The following is a 15,258-nucleotide window of genomic DNA, read 5'->3' as shown; positions in this document are numbered from 1 at the left end:
CCTGCCAATGCAGGGGACATGGGTTTGAGTCCCGGTCCGGGTTGAGAAGATCCCACATGCCGCGGAGCAACTATGTCTGTGAGCCACAACTACTGAGCCTGCGCTCTAGAGCCCGCGAGCCACAACTACGGAGCCCACGTGCCACAACTACTGAAGTCAGAGCACCTAGAGCCTGTGCTCCACAACAAAAGAAGCCACCACAATGAGAAGCCCGTGCACCGCAATGAAGAGTAGCCCCCACTAGTCGCCAACTAGAGAAAGCCCGTGTGCAGCAACAAAGACCCAAGACAGCCAAAATAAATAAATAAATTTATTTAAAAATATATATATAGTGCTATGAAGAAAAATAAATCAGGAGGGTTATTCAAAGTTAGATCACCAGGCTTATGAGGCAACACTCAATTTAAAATTTTTAAATGAATATTCGTTATCAGAAAAAAAAAAAATCAGTACACCATCAAGTCAAAAGATCATCAGGAACATCTATGGTCCAACCTGCTGAGACCCAATTACAATAAATAGCTTCTAGAAACATGCACAAATATAACTTTTTAAAAATTATTTATTTGGCTGCTCCCGGTCTTAGTTGCAGCATGCTGGACCTTTTAGTTGCAGCATGCGAACTCTTAGTTGTGACATGTGGGATCTAGTTCCCTGACCAGGGATCTAACCCAGGCCCCCTGCATTGGGAGCATGAAGTCTAGCCACTGGACCACCAGGGAAGTCCCACAAATACAACTTTTTAAAACTAAAAAGGAATTCCACCGAAAATGCTCTCATACTCAGTTGTGGATTTTTGCTTTTGAGTCCTTTCCATTTCTAATAGATTGAAATAATGTATGCATGTTTACAGTATTCTAATTCCATTCTGTTTTTTATTTTTTGCGGTACGTGGGCCTCTCACCGCTGTGGCCTCTCCCGTTGCGGAGCACAGGCTCCGGATGCACAGGCTCAGCGGCTATGGCTCACGGGCCCAGCCGCTCCGCGGCATGTGGGATCTTCCCGGACCGGGGCACGAACCCGTGTCCCCTGCATTGGCAGGCGGACTCTCAACCACTGAGCCACCAGGGAAGCCCTCTATTCTGTTTTTTTAGAAGTCATAATGGACTTTTAAAAAAATTGATCACCCCAGGGCATCTTCTAAGAAATGTTTAACCCACATGAGGATTTAAGAAAAGGTTAAAGATGCAATGTTATTATATAAACACAGGAAGAATAAAAAGAAAGATATTATGTGGGGACAGAAGAGCTGAAGCTATCAAATATCTAATAAGGATTCAGAACTCAATTTGACTTTCGATGCAGAAATTTTATTTTATCTTAAATAGGTAGGATAGAAACTACAGATACAGAAAACTTAAAAAGCTGTTTAATGAAACAGAGCGACCAAACTCAAGATAAGCAATACTCAAAGGTTAAATACATAGCAAATGTTGCAACACTGCTGAAAGCCTGGAAGGTGAGGCAAATGAATGGCGGGCCAACCAGGAGAACTATTTCTGGCCTTCCATTCTGTGTGGAATTCGGCTCTAAGTGCTCAGGAAGGTAAGCTGAAGAGAAGGCTGGCTCCTATCCTCAAGAGGTTTTTGATTAAGTAACTCCCACCCTCCCCCTTCCACCCAGAAGTCACTTAAAAAGACCAATGAGCAATAAAAACAACTTTTACAAATTAGAGAAGAGCCTGAAATAGCATTTGAAGTTTAGTAAAACCAGGTACCTGATAGAAGTAAAAGTAAAAAGAAAATTCAAATAATGAACATAAAAGGGGAGGGTGGGGAGGGAAACATATATATATGTCTTAGAAACTTCAGAAGTCTAGGGTATATAGATGAAAACTGAAAACAAAAATTTTAAAAACTAGAATAGCTTTTTTTTTTTTAAACAGCTTTTTAAAATGCCAAGTTCCACTAATCAGTAATGAATAGAAAATCATTCTATTAGGTTTAGCACTGGTCTATCCTTGGGAGTAAACTATGGTCAGACTGTTTTCTACAGAGTGAAGCAGGTTTAGAAAAACACAGGATGATTAAAAGCACTGTCTCTAAACCTCAACCTCATGCCAAGAGGTAGTCGGGAAACGCTATAAACTGAATGCTCAATTAGTATCAGGCAGCTAAAAGGTGTAATTCCATATTTAATCTTATTTCCATTAAATGTAATTTTCATTGATGACTCTATATAAATAAAAGTATTTGACTATAAATACTCACTTGAAATTGTTTTTGAAAAAAAATGTTATCAAAAACCTATATTTAAAATAAATTGAAACAAAGTGACAGCCTAGAAGTTTTTCACTTTCTGGTTTTTTGTTTTCGGTTTTTTCTTCTGTAGCTTAATCCGCAGCAATAAAGTTATCAGAAGATTGAGAGCCCGTTTCCAAGGCTTGTACTGAACAAGACGAAAAATGACATTCTGGTTAATATGTTTATATACTTTAGAGGTACTTCTTCAGAACGTCAAAAAGGATGATGGGTTGATGGGGGGTATCTTTAAAGGAAATGAAGGAATTCCATTGGGGGGGGTTATTTGTAGGGTAAATAAAACCTTAGTTATCATCTGGGCTTCAAACTCCCTCCTCTGCTGCCCTGCCAGTCACCCCAGGTCCTGTCCATTTTAATCTTCCATCTATCCACCTAACTCTGCTCTCTCTAGCTTAGTTCAGCTCACAAACACCCTTCCTTACAGAGGGCGTGAATTAGTCCAAACATATCAATAGCTACAATAAATTTTTAATGGATTAAATCCATCCACCAAAAAGATACATTAAAAATTTTTTTTAATAAAAAGAAAGCTGATGTAGTACTAGGAGTATCGGGTACTACTAGTATTTTGGACTACTGAATATAAAGTAAAAGTATTAAGAAGAAGTGGGTAATAGAGAACAGGTCACTAAGAAGACCTGAAGTTATGAATCTTGCACAAGGAGAAACTGAAGCGCCACAGTCACTGTGGGAAAAGGACTGAGCAAGTACTTAATGCAGCACTCCCTCCCTCTCTGGTTTTGTTCCCAGTCCATTTCCTGCTTTACTGGCTTCCTTAAAGCCCTTAGATGGCTCCCTATGGCCAAAAGTCCATTGCTTATTTTGACTTAAAAACCAAACAAAAACAAAACACCTTATAATAGAACATTTCAAATGTTGTATTGAAAGTAGAGAGAATAGTACAGCAAACCTCATCAGCTACAATGATCATCATGGGAAATCTGGTTCATCTATCCCCTACCCTGGGTTTTTTGGGAAACAATCCCAAACATCATTTCTCTTGTAAATATTTCAGTATGCCTCTTCAAGGCTCTCTTTAAAAAAACAAAAACAAAAGCAAAAACAACAGAACACTAATGCCGTTATAGGTAAACAAAATAAACTTTCTTTCCTTAATGACAAATATCTGGTCAGATCACCTTTCCCCAATTATCTTTTTTCCCCAGACTGCTTCTCAGATGCTGGTGTGTCTTTCTGATGGGTGACACTGCTTACAAGGACCTTCATAATCTGGCCTCTGCCCTCCTTTTCAGGCTCAGTTTGTGAGTCTTTTTTTTTTTTTTTCCTTTCCCTAAATCCTGTGTTTCCAGACATAACTGCTTAACTTCTGTTCCCTTCACATGCAATATCTCCTCTTACCAGGCCTTTCCATATAATTTTTCAGCAGTCCGAACCTCCTCTCGCCCCTACCCTCCTGCTTGCTCACCTGCCTCTCATGCTTCAGGTTCCAGCTTAGATGTCACTTCCTCCAAACAACCTTTCTTGCTACAACTCCTGGACTCAGAAAAGAATTGTCAAACACAGCACTCACTGCCCAGAGAGGTTACAAAACCTAGTGTCCCCGTTGAAAGACAAATGCCAATTTATAACTTCCAGCTTGTTAGATAGAAACCAACCTTCCCCTCTGGGGTGCTTTGTGTCTGACATTTTCATGGTACGGTCACCATTTGTTACTTTGCCTTTTGACTATATATTCATGCACAATTATTATACAAAATCTCTTATAAATGGTGTTCTAGAGAGGCAAATCAGACATCAGTTCAAAGATCTCAGTAATAAGAAAATCCACAGAATTACTTAAACATTATATTTAATAATCATGAAGCTTTCAAACGTGAATTTGATATTTGGCAAATATCTGGGTGTGGTAGCGACAGGGACAAAAGAGCTAGTGGCAAAAGAAGACGCTAACTCTAAAAACAGCTCAGAATCCTATTGTTACTGGAGCAGATAATTGCTTCATTTTATTCTAAAAGTGGCACCAACTCTAAAAACAAAAATGCACTCATCAAGGACATGAGTGTACTTCAACAGATAACTGGCTAAACAAACAGGCTTTCTCTGCATAGATTTTCACCAAAGTGCAATCAGAAACCTATATTTGAAGATCAACTGTCAGAAAGTCTTCTTGGAAATGTTGGTTGACCACTTTGGTAGCTTTCCTTACCTACAAAAATAAGGCCATGCCTAATAACTAGGTAGACGAGAAGATTTCTCTGGGGCTTTAACAAATCTAATTCACATTGTGAAGTCAATTGATTATTGTATTTTTGGTGATGCCACCAAAGACGGTTAAAGAAAGCAAACAAAAATCTCATTTCTCACAGAAAGAAAAGAAGTAGAGTAAGGTACCTTACTGATAAAGAGTGTACTAACCATCAGAGGGTCTAGGTATTTCCTCTTAGTGCTCAGAACACCGCGAGATTGGTCCTGTGGGTGAGAAATCGATTCTCTCAAAGGTTTAAAATGTTTTGGCATTTTAATTAGTTTGATGCAGGTAATTTATGGGTAACAGGTCCACATGAGTTTATTAAAACAATGAACAACAAAAGTTCACTCAATAACCATGGCCCCTAAAACATGCCCTTGCTAATAACCAGAAAAAAAATAAATACAGGTCAACCGTGTACGGTAACATCTTAGAATCCTAAGATCTGGGTTCTAACCCTGACTCTACTACTTGATGAGAATTAAAGCAATCCCCTTGGTCCTCAGTTTCTTCTGCCTTACCTGTCTCACATTCTCAAATAGGGGACTCTGTTAAATGATTGGCCATTGGCACATTACAATTTTAAAATTGTTAGCTTATGTCTTTATTTCTCAATGTCAGAAGTCATCCTGTCAGAACAGACCACATGAAAAGGGAAATAAATTCATGGAAGAATCACCGATTAGGTTCCATCCACTATTTGGGAATCTGTATGGAGTAAGAAGACTTTTGTGGGGGGCCTGATGCAGAACCCCTTTCCTACCATGATTGAAGCCAATTAAATAAAATTTTAACAAAGAGCTTCTGATCTCAGGTTAATTAAATAGAGAAGAAATAAGACATTAAAACTGAAGAAAATAATCTCATAAGGTTGAAGTGAAAGGTCCTATCCCATAGAATAAGAGGTGGTTAATTAGATGCAAGGTAAATAGAAAGTTATTGAGTCAGCTCAGGACCAACACCAAAGGGTATAAAAAAATCAAGTATTATTCTTTATTATACCAACTGACCACTATGTGGATGCAGATTCAAAATTAGGAAATAATACAAATTAGTATAAACTATATTTTAAAAGGCCTTTTATGAAATATTAAAAATTAAGAAGTAAAAATGTTCCAAGTAACTGGAAATTGTATATCTTGATTTGAAGAGTTAAACTACCTATTCTACTAGCATTAATGTTTAAAGGCAGACAATTACAGAGTCAAATAAGACTAGATTTCTCTGGTAATTAGGATTAGCAATCCTAGATTGATTTTTTTTTTCTGGGTAGCAGATTATTCCACTTTTAATATCACACATCTCTCTCTCACACACACACATACACACACACGCAGAGGAACAAATAACTTTAGAAAAGCAGCCGATCATGTGTTAGAACTTCATTAATTAAAATAACAAATTCCTACTGCAAACATTTTTGCAACAAATAAAGTTAAGTGAACTCCATCAAAGTTCATTTGAGGCATTATTTATGGCTTCTTGTGTTTCTGAAAATAAGTTATGTTGGTTCAGTAAGCTTTTATGAATAATGGTTAATACAGTTTTCCATCAAATAACATAAAGATTCCTGATGAAAGATTGAGAATCTAAATTAATGGGAGGTACAAACTATTACCTATAAAATAAGCTACAAGGATATACTGTACTACAGAGGGACTATAGCCAATGTTTTATAATAACTATAAATGTTGTATAACCTTTAAAAATTGTGAATCACTATATTGCACACTTGTAACTTATATAATATTACTGTATATCAATTATCTTCAATAATTAATTATTGAATAATTAATTAATTAATGGGAAAACTCTAGGTTCTTTATAAAACAAGTCAAACTTAAAAGCATTCCCTGGGAATTCCCTGGCGGTCCAGTGGTTAGGACTCCATGCTTCCAATGCAAGGGGCACGGATTCAATCCCTGGTTGGGGAACTAAGATCCCACATGCCGTGCGGAGTGGCCAAAAAAAAAAAAAAGTATTTCCCCAAAATCAATATTCTACACTCAGAAAGTTATTCAAGGTATAAGACAATATAAAACAATGCTACCTTCAATGCTAAATTCAGTGAATGAAGCACTATAAATTGTGGCTTTAGGGAAAGTGAGAAATTTTAGAGTTAAATGGATTTGTCTCTTACCTTTTATAGAAAGTTAAAAGTTACCCTTAAGTCATTTGGCTGCTAGTTCGGTAATAAAGAAATCTGTATGGTTATTGAATAAAATGGTGTCAGGTACCAGTGCTACACCATGGACTACTATGTTGAGCTCTTGAGACAACCCTGAGAGGCACTTCTCTAATCCCCTTCTTTCACTTGACTTTACAGTGGATCCCTCCCTGGGATGCATCCCCACCTGACAGAACCAGACTCTCCAAATGCAGAAGGAAAAACAGTTCCTAATCTCACAACTCTCTCAAGTCACCGCAGCACTGCTGTACCACTAAGCCCAGCCCAACGTGCAGCAACGTATTCTCAATCCAATCTGCTAACGTTCTGCTTTCCCTTCAAAAAATAAATTCAAGGGAAGTGAGAACTCTGAAAAGATCAGACTGGGATTCAATGCCATGCCTTTCTCCCCTTACCTATGCTCCTCCCATGTCTTTAGTCTAGCCTACGGTTTGTAGTTTGCAGCCTACACAGGGTATCTCCTCTGCTGGGTTAGAAGGTGCAAGGACAGTCCACGTCTGATTTGTGTCAATGTGGCCACCAGCCAAGGGCCTGGCATTCAGAGGCACTAGAATGGCTGTGAATGAACGTGTCAGTTCACACACTGAAAGACTCCAGCTCTATCTCACCCTTTTCCAAAATACCACCAGCACCTTTCTTTTTCTAAAGGAGTCAATAATGGATCTGCATAATTATAATTTCCATATGGGATACAAGACCCCAAAATTTCACCCAATTTAAGAGTGCTTTACTTTGGGTGACTGCATTTTTAATTATAATACATCTTATATGAAGAGGGGGATAAAACATCAAGTATAAAAAATAGTAAAGCAAAAACCCATACATAGTTTCAGAATATTACTGATACCCTGGAAGTCCCGAAGCAAATCTCTGTGATTATATCCTCCTCCCCCTGCATAATCCTGATGTACTTTATCAATATATAAATAATTTTCAAAGTATGTAATGCTGAAAACCCTTGGAGATGTTTCTTAAAAGATGCTATAATTTCTATAATTGCAGTTCTCAAAATGATAAAAAGAATAGATAAATCCCTGAAAAGTTCTCACCTATTTTTGGGTTTTCCTTCATTCCTACACAATTCTTCCCCCACCCCTTACTTAGGGAGATGCCTGGAGGATGGAGGACGTGATTACACTTCCCCAGAGCTTATGATACCAGGCATTGGAGCTTCCCCAACATCAACATGTTAATACGTACAACCACCTTACAGAGTAGGTACCATTATCACCTCCATGTGAGTCATGAGGAAGTGAAACCCAGAAATCCAGCAAGTGGTCAAAGGTGGGATTTGAACCCAGGCAATCTTAGCCACTCTGCTAGGTTTTCTGAAATCTTGGTCTACTTTAACAATCTGAAATGTGCTTTTTATTCCTCCCCCCACCCCAAGAGCAATGGATTTCCTTCCCCATGAGTCCTTCTGGGGAGAGATTTCACCTTTTTCTCCTCCATGTTTCCTTCCCACAGTTACCATGCAGATAACAGTCTGTGTTTGCCCTGAAAGATGACTTCCTTCCAGATATTAGCTGGCCCTACAATTTAACACACAGCTACTAGCTCTGGGTCATCTGATGCCTTCGGTGCCTGTGTGAATGTTTATCTAGCTCCCCAGTGACTTACAAGAAGGGCATTTCCTGGAAATCTTGCAGATGGACATTTCACTGTGGTGACATGTTTAGAGTGTCTGAATCACTCCTGTTGCCTAGTAACCTGTTTGTGTTTGGCAGGAGGAAAGTGACTCAGGCACAGGTACAGTCAGATGCAGGACAGATATTTATTCGGTGCGAACTCCTCCCAGCACTAGACGGTGGGTTTCATGCTTAACCTTGACACTGTTCTTTTCCATGTCACTGGGAGCAGAGGCTCCTTCAATTCTTTTCAAGTCAGGGAATTCAAAGGCCACTATGCTGTGCACAGAATCTACAGATCTCTTGTAGCTGAAATACAGGCTACATTATTTTTTCTATTGAGTTCTGAAGAAGAGCTTTAACACAAAAAGGAATTACAGGATTCTTACATATAAAAGTGAATTGGAATTATAGGCTGTCATGGAAGTTACTTGCCATCCCTATAAGAATTAATTCTCTCATGAATGCACAGTTTATATATTCCTGAACAGTCCTGAGTCACTAATTCTGACCTCATAGTCAAAGAAGGAATTTTTTTCAGGCAACCAGAGGGTTGACTCATTTGGTGAGCCATATTTCAGGCCAGAAAAACTATTACACCTTTACATATACCTGTCTTTTTACCTGAAAGAACTGATACCATAATACAAGTAGATTTAGAATTGAAGGGGTTCACCCTCAAACACCACTGTGAATATAAATAAATGTCGGGGCTTCCCTAGTAGTGCAGTGGTTAAAAATCTGCCTGCCAATGCAGGGGACACAGGTTCCAGCCCTGGTCTGGGAAGATCCCACATGCCGCGGAGCAACTAAGCCCGTGTGCCACAACTACTGAGTCTACGCTCTAGAGCCCGTGAGCTACAACTACTGAAGCCTGTGCGCCTAGAGCCCGTGCTCCACAACAAGAGAAGCCACCGCAATGAGAAGCCCGTGCACTGCAATGAAGAGTAGCCCCCACTCACCGCAACTAGAGAAAGCCCGCACGCAGCAACAAAGACCCAACGCAGCCAAAAATAAGTAAATAAATAAATGTCACTGGCAGCCTAAGGTCACCTTGCTGAGCTTTGTCTTTAAACATAAAGTAGCACGCATGCCTAGGTCACTCTAGAAGCCAAAAATCTAGAATAAAACACTCTGGGTTTGCATTGTATGTAATTTCTTCCACCAGTTATTACTTGTTCCCTAAGATTTTATGGATTTACCATTCTTACTAATCATTTCTATGCATTAAATATTCAAAGGGGGAAAGTGGTTTTAAAAAAGCCACACACATGTACACATACTAGATACTATGTTGCTTTTTTGTCTGGTCCTTTTCAGCCATGTGAGCTATGGACACAGAAAGTAAGATTGTAAGGATGTGCCTAAATGTTACCTCTAATCTTAGTGGGAAAGTCCTGAATCCTAAATTTATTTAATGCTAATGGACTGAAGGGGACAAATATAATTTAGAAAGTTTTCTTCTTCCCTTCATCAAATCATATTCATCCTAACACAGGGGTTTCAGTATGCCTGATATCTTTAAGTACTATTAAAAGTATAATGAATAATAGATGTTTTATTTTGTTCTTGACAAAGGGGTGTATAAGTTTACTTAGCAAAGATTTTCATCTTAAATATACATTAAAACTTTATCTTCTCCAAAATATTTTCTTTTTGAAAGGTATTTTTAGGGAAATATTTTTTTCCATGTCTAAAAATTTCTTGAAGTCCACCAGACAAATTCCATAGCAGATTTAAGAAATGGGTACTCTCATTATCTACAAATGGATAACTGCAGGTTACAATTACTGCTGGCAAGCAACATGGGGGGGTGAATCGCTCTCCAAAGTATTGTTAAGTCCTTAACCATGTGTAAGCAGATTCTCCCAATTTGGGGTTCAGAGCTCATGAGTGGACCTGCTGCAGCCCTATGAGATGTTTAGGCTCATGCATATAACTGGAGGTATAGAGCTTCGTTCTTCAGATTCCCAAAATGCAGTTTAGACTTGGGAAACGAAACTGCCAACAGAAAGCTTAGTATTTAAGCTCATGAAGTTGTTGCTGACTACCTGCTTAATGCGAGTTTCAGTAACAAAAGAATGTTCGTTCCCATGCTATAACTGAAGAATTCGGATAATTAATGGGAGTAGAGCTTCACCTATGATACCACCACAGTTTATTGCATTTGTGTACTCCGAAAGCTAAATTGCTAATTTTTTGTTGTTGTTGTTGTTGTTGGCTGTGTTGGGTCTTTGTTGCTGCGCATGGGCTTTCCCTAGTTGCGGTGAGCGGGGGCTACTCTTCGTTGCAGTGCGCAGGCTTCTCATTGAGGCGGCTCCTCTTGTTGTGGAGCACGGGCTCCAGGCATGCGGGCTTCAATGGTTGTGGTGCGCGGGCTCAGTAGTTTGGCTCACGGGCTCTAGAGTGCAGGCTCAATAGTTGTAGCGCATGGGCTTAGGTGCTCCGCGGCATGTGGGATCTTCCTGGACCAGGGCTCGAACCCGTGTCCCCTGCATTGGCAGGCGGATTCTTAACCACTGCACCACCAGGGAAGTCCCTAAATTGCTAATTCTGCCTCATCTTTCAAAACCTTATTTAACCTTCATTTAGGTATTTGAATGTCTGCTATTTGAGTGCCTGTTATGACCAAGTAAACCAGACAAACCTATTCCCTGCCCTCACACAGTTTGTGTCTAGTTGGGGAAACAAATAACTACAACACGAGGAGATAAATGTTTGGATAGTAAAATTAAGATGCTACAGGGACACACATGCCCCTCAGTTCAGGAAAGTCAGGGAAGGCTTCCTGGAAGAAGGACTTTTCAATTCAGATCTGAAGGATGAAGAAAAGTCAGGCAAGGTGCAGGTGGGGTTATTTAAGGCAGAAGGAATAGCACGTGCAAAGGCCTTAAGGAGCAAAGCAGAATGTGGTTTGTGTGTATGGGAACAAAAGGAAAGTCAGCTTGGCTGAAATGCGGAAAGGTTGGCTTATGAAGAGGTTGGTAAGGCCTTGTTATGATACTTGGATTTTGCCTCCAGGATAATGGGATCAAGGAGCGTTTTGTGTTTTGGAAGGATCCCACATATGATTTCCGACACTTAGAAACTGAGAAGATGAACATTTCTTACTCTCAGCAGAAAATTACCAGATCATCCCTATACCCAAGGATAAATGTATAAGGTTCTTCGAAGAAGTAATTTTCTGTAGCACCAGTGAGATGCTACCATGAGACCCAGGAAAGCAGAGTGGCTAAGAGCTCAGCCTATAGAAAAAGATGACCTAAATTCAAATTCTAGTCTTACCATGTTCTGGCCAGCCAATCACTTAACTTTGGGCAAATTGCTTAAACTCTTTCTGTCTCAAACTGGAGTTAATAATAGCTATCTCACAAAGTTAAATGAGGTTCTATATGTAAAACACTAACAACAATGGCTGCCACAATGTCATTCAATCTTAGTTATTATCAACAAAAATACACCCGTCAACCGTAAGCATGAAGAACCACTGCTCTGGACTACATGTAGTATTTTTAAACCATACAAACACTTCTCTTCAGAAGCCATCTAATTTCTCTTTTAAAAAGCAGCTTAGGGCTTCCCTGGTGGCGCAGTGGTTGAGAGTCCGCCTGCCAATGCAGGGGACACGGGTTTGTGCCCTGGTCCGGGAAGATCCCACATGCCGTGGAGCGGCTGCGCCTATGAGCCATGGTCGCTGAGCCTGCGCTCCGCAACGGGAGAGACCACAACAGTGAGAGGCCCACGTACCGCAAAAAAAAAAAAAAAAAAAAGCAGCTTAAAGAAATAAATCTTTATGTTTAACACTTTTATCAGTTTTCCATTTGAAAAATTTAAAACGGGATGCTAATATAATACAATTATGCAAAATAAGCTTTATTTCAATCTTTAGACTTTATGTCCTATTTGGACAAAAATCTGCTATGCTAAGTGATGTTTCCAGAACTATTGGTTTGCAGTTAAGCTTTAAAATCAGAGCATACTTAGAAATCAGACTGTCTAGCTAAAATTCTGTGGCTATGAATCCAGAAGAATATGAATAAATTCCTTTACCTAATAATCAAATTATAGAAAATTAAAGCAAGAAGTTTTTGGTTTCTTTTTTGTGGTGCCTAAGTATAGACACTGGGAAGACCAAAGAACCAATTGTGGATTCACCACTCAACATAAAACTCTCCAGTATGGGACTTCCCTGGTGGCACAGTGGTCAAGAATCTGCCTGCCAATGCAGGGGACATGGGTTCAATCCCTGGTCCGGGAAGATCTCACACGCCACAAAGCAACTAAGCCCGTGCGCCACGACTACTGAGCCTGAGCTCTAGAGCCCACGAGCCACAACTACTGAGCCCGCGCACTCTAGGGCCCGCATGCCACAACTGCTGAGTCCACGTGCTGCAACTACTGAAGCCCGCATGCCTAGAGCCCGTGCTCCGCAACAAGAGAAGCCACTGCAATGAGAAGCCTGCGCACCGCAACGAAGAGTGGCTGCCGCTCACCACAACTAGAAAGCCTGCGCACAGCAACAAAGATCCAACGCAGCCAAAAATAAATAAATAAATTTATATATAAAAAAAAACTCTCCAATATCCAGCCGCCGTCTTGTTGCCTCCACTTGTTAGATGTAAATCACAGTTAGAACTCTGAAGCACATTTTACAATAGAACACAGACTACAAGTCAAGATACAATGTCAAAGGTCAATTAATTGCATGCTAAAAATATGTGTCGCTCACCACTAATACCAATATAGACAGAGAGAATATTAAAGTCTTTGCAAGCTGACTGGGTCAGGGTCCCCAAGACCACTCCCGGTTTGATGATTTACTAGGAGGACTCATAGGACCCAGTATACAGTTGTACTCATGGCTATTTTTACAGCAGAGGGATACAAAGCAAATCAGCAAAGGAAAAAGGTACATGGGGTAAAGTCCAGAGGAGACCAGAGCAAGCTTCCAAGAGTCCTTTCCCAGTGGAATCACACAGGTGGTGCTTAATTTCCCCAAGAAGTTGTGACAACATCTGTGAAATATCGTCTCCCAGAGAAGCTCATTAGTGACTCTGTGTCTGGGGTTTTTATTAGGGCTGGTCACATAGGAACCTTCTGCTAGACATGTACCTAAATTCCACACTCCCGGAATGCAAGCAGGCATTCAACAGAAACCACACTGTTTGCACAAACAGTCCAGGCACAGTGAGCCATTCTTACCAGGAAATGGTGGGAACCCTCCTCAAATCTAAGTTACCAGGTACCACCAGTCAAGGGCCAACCTTGCAAGTGGGTGTTTCTAAGGAGCGCAGTCTCAGACCTGCTGTGTTAACTCATTTTTGTACACTGTTCTGTTTCAATTAGCTACCATACAGGACCAAACTATAGGAGAAAGGTCTTACCCTTAGCAGGTCCCCTAGGTACATCAAGATCCTAAGAAGCACTTTTACCCTGTATATTTTCAGGATTTAAAATGCAGCATTTTTAACGTGGACATTGTCTTAACTTACATAGTAGAAGAGCTAAGATGGCCTTCAGTGTCCTTTTTTTTTGCATAATAAAAAGAGCTGAATTCTAGTCCTGTTTACTTTTCTGGGCACTTTCTTCTTAAAAATGCCATTGAAAATTCTGAATGAATAGTATTCCTACACTGAAACTGTGAGAAACCATTTAACTTATCAGATTGGTGAAAAATCCCGACCCAAATGACAGCTAGTCTCACAAGTTTCTAGCAGGGAGTGAGAATAAGATAAATCCCCTCTGGGAGGCAATTTGACAAGACAGCTATGAAAATTATACACATCCTTTATGACTGGCAATTCTACTTTGCAAATTTATACACATATAATTGTGTACATGCAGAATAACCTACACACAAAGTTATTTATTGCGGCATTGTTTAAGAGCAAGGATTGGCTACAACCCAAATGTGCATCAATAGGTCACTATTTAAATTGTGGTACATCCATACAATGGACTACTCTGTGACTGTTGAGAGAAGAAAAAAAAAAGAATGAGGACGCTCTCTTTGTACTGATTTGTTAAACCCTCCTACATATATCAGGAGAAAAAAATACATTGTTCAAAAGTATAGTTTGCTATCTTTTACTTTATGAAGGGGGCAAATATGAATTCATATTTGTGCACAGAGATACTCTGGAAGGCTGCATTAGGCACTGATAGCTGAGGCTGGGACTGGGTGGTGGAGGCAGAATTTGGGCAGGAATCTGCGAACCTGAAAAACATGAAGTAAAATGCTATCCTTGAAAAGTAATCCTTCTTTTCTAAGCCTAGGTCACATCACCCTGGCACCTGTTTTTTGTTTATTGTTTTAATAAGCTTCTCTATTTTGCAGTGATTAAACTAGAGCATTAAGATTGCTTTATCTTATTTTCCGAATCAGGTTCCAACTCTCTCCTTTTCATCTGTGCCTGTCTGCCATCTAGAAGGAGCTTTTCCCAGGACACCTGAGAGTGAGTCAAGTTATCTGCGCCTCCCTTCTCCCATCTGTTTGCTGAGGATATTTGGGGGCTTTTCTTATTTATTTATTTATGTCTGGGTTGGGTCTCTGTTGCTGCGCACGGGCTTTTCTCTAGTTGCAGCGGGCGGGGGCTACTCTTTGTTGCGGTGCGCGGGCTTCTCATTGCGGTGGCTTCTCTTGTTGCGGAGCATGGGTTCTAGGCGCGCGGGCTTCAGTAGTTGTGGCTCACAGGCTTAGGTGCTCTGCGGTATGTGGGATCTTCCCAGACCAGGGCTCAAACCCGCGTCCTCTGCATTGGCAGGTGGATTCTCAACCACTGTGCCACCAGGGAAGCCCTAGTTAGGGGCTTTTTAAAAGCTCCATGAAAGCAGGAATTTTGCTTTGTTCACTGCCTCATTCGCAACACTGAAATGAGCGCCTGGCGCACAGAAATTGTTCAGTAAGTATCTGTTGAATACATGAATTCTTTTCTTTACCCAGCTTCCATGGGACAGACACTATCAGACAAA

General features: G+C 40.2%; 1 protein-coding gene across 8 annotated transcripts in view; it reads right to left on the bottom strand.

The window, feature by feature from the left end:
- Nucleotides 1-15,258, bottom strand: part of SGMS2 (sphingomyelin synthase 2) — a 114,916-nt gene that overhangs the window by 61,698 nt on the left and 37,960 nt on the right. The gene's annotated exons all lie outside the window — the stretch shown is intronic.

This window comes from Aethalodelphis obliquidens, unplaced genomic scaffold (genome assembly GCF_003676395.1).
Source record: "Aethalodelphis obliquidens isolate GAN/ISIS:26980383/991018 unplaced genomic scaffold, ASM367639v1 scaffold6, whole genome shotgun sequence".
NCBI classification, from domain to species: domain Eukaryota; kingdom Metazoa; phylum Chordata; class Mammalia; order Artiodactyla; family Delphinidae; genus Aethalodelphis; species Aethalodelphis obliquidens.
Note: the sequence above shows the minus strand (reverse complement) of the source record. Positions and strands in the feature narration are given on the sequence as shown.